This window comes from Arachis ipaensis, chromosome B6 (genome assembly GCF_059453495.1).
Source record: "Arachis ipaensis isolate K30076 ecotype BB chromosome B6, ASM5945349v1, whole genome shotgun sequence".
In the NCBI taxonomy this organism is placed as follows: domain Eukaryota; kingdom Viridiplantae; phylum Streptophyta; class Magnoliopsida; order Fabales; family Fabaceae; genus Arachis; species Arachis ipaensis.
This window is the reverse complement of record NC_142441.1, coordinates 25817702-25819883: the sequence shown is the minus strand read 5'-3', so window position 1 is coordinate 25819883 and position 2182 is coordinate 25817702. Positions and strand designations below refer to the sequence as shown.

The 2182-nt window shown below is 38.7% G+C and overlaps 1 non-coding gene across 1 annotated transcript; it reads left to right on the top strand.

Moving 5' to 3' along the window:
- The first annotated feature begins 1061 nt into the window (after positions 1-1061).
- On the top strand, positions 1062-1169 carry LOC148554931 (small nucleolar RNA R71). Its single transcript, XR_015887144.1, has one exon. It is a non-coding gene; the product is annotated as a small nucleolar RNA R71 (small nucleolar RNA).
- Positions 1170-2182: the final 1013 nt, after the last annotated feature.

Sequence of the window (2182 nt, the reverse complement as noted above, 5' to 3'; positions counted from 1 at the left end):
ATGAACAAGGGAGGTTCAACTTCCCAAGCATCAATGCCAAACAATTTGGCATTCAGCTTCATGATTGCACCAAGAAACTTGGCAGTTTGCTCTTCAGTGACATCCTCATTCTCTTCAGAAGAGGAATACTCATCAGAGCTCATGAAGGGCATAAGGAGGTTCAATGGAATCTCTATGGTCTCTAGATGAGCCTCAGAGTCCTTTGGTTCCTCAGAGGGAAGCTCCTTATTGATCACTGGACGTCCCTGGAGGTCTTCCTCCTTGGGATTCACGTCCTCTCCTCTCCTTACAGGTTCGACCATGGCCCTTATGTCAATGGCCTTGCACTCTCCTTTTGGGTTCTCTTCTGTATTGCTTGGGAGAGTACTAGGAGGGATTTCAGTGATCCTTTTACTCAGCTGGCCCACTTGTGCTTCCAGATTTCTAATGGAAGACCTTGTTTCATTCATGAAACTTACAGTGGCCTTAGATAGATCAGAGACTAGATTTGCTAAATTAGAAGCATTTTGTTCAGAGTTCTCTGTCTGTTGCTGAGTTGATGATGGAAAAGGCTTGCTATTGCTAAACCTGTTTCTTCCACCATTATTAAAGCCTTGTTGGGGCTTTTGATCCTTCCATGAGAAATTTGGATGATTTCTCCATGTTGAGTTATAGGTGTTTCCATAAGGTTCACCTAAGTAATTTACCTCTGCTATTGCAGGGTTCTCAGGATCATAGGCTTCTTCTTCAGAAGATGCCTCTTGAGTACTGTTGGATGCAGCTTGCATTCCATGCAGACTCTGAGAAATCATATTGACTTGCTGAGTCAATATTTTGTTCTGAGCCAATATGGCATTCAGAGTATCAACTTCAAGAACTCCCTTCTTCATAGGCGTCCCATTACTCACAGGATTCCTTTCAGAAGTGTACATGAACTGGTTATTAGCAACCATGTCAATGAGTTCTTGAGCTTCTGCATGCGTTTTCTTTAGGTGAATGGATCCACCTGCAGAAGTGTCCAGTGACATCTTTGATAGCTCAGATAAACCATCATAGAATATATCCAGGATGGTCCATTCTGAAAGCATGTCAGAAGGACACTTTTTGGTCAACTGTTTGTATCTTTCCCAAGCTTCATAGAGGGATTCACCTTCTTTCTGTTTGAAAGTTTGAACGTCCACTCTAAGCTTGCTCAGCTTTTGAGGAGGAAAGTACTTGGCTAAGAAAGCTGTGACCAGCTTATCCCAAGAGTTCAGGCTGTCTTTAGGTTGAGAATCCAACCATAATCTAGCTCTGTCTCTTACAGCAAAAGGGAAAAGCATGAGCCTGTAGACTTCAGGATCTATTCCATTAGTCTTAACAGTATCACATATCTGCAAGAATTCAGTTAAGAACTGAAAAGGATCTTCAGATGGAAGTCCATGAAACTTGCAGTTCTGCTGCATCAGAGAAACTAATTGAGGTTTCAGCTCAAAGTTGTTTGCTCCAATGGCAGGAATGGAGATGCTTCTTCCATGTAAATTGGAATTAGGTGCAGTGAAGTCACCAAGCATCTTCCTTATATTATTATTATTTTCGGCTGCCATCTCCTTTTCCTGTTCGAAAATTTCTGAAAGGTTATCTCTGGATTGTTGTATTTTAGCTTCTCTTAATTTTTTCTTCAGAGTCCTTTCAGGTTCTGGATCTGCTTTAACAAGAATGTTTTTGTCCTTGCTCCTGCTCATATGACAAAGAAGATGGCACAGAAAAAATAGTAATAATAATATGGATCCTTTACACCACGGTATAGGGATCCTTGTGTTAGTAGAAGAAAAGAAGGGAAGAAAATCTGAACTCAGAGAGAGAGGGGGTTCGGATTTTTGGAGAGTTGAAGGAAAGATGTTAGTACATCAATAAACAAATAGAAGAAGATGAGAGGGGGAAGTGAATTTTTGAAAAAAATTTTTGAAAAAGAGTTAGTGATTTTTGAAAATAGTTTTTGAAAAAGGTTAGTATTTTTTTCGAAATTTTTTTTAAATAAAAAATAAAAATAATTAGTTAATAAAAAAGAAATTTTTGAGAAAGAGGGGAGATATTTTCGAAAATTAGAGAGAGAGAGAGTTAGTTAGGTAGTTTTGAAAAAGTTAAGAAACAAACAAAAAGTTAGTTAGTTAGTTGAAACAAATTTTGAAAAGATAGGAAGTTAGGAGGTTAGAAAAGATAT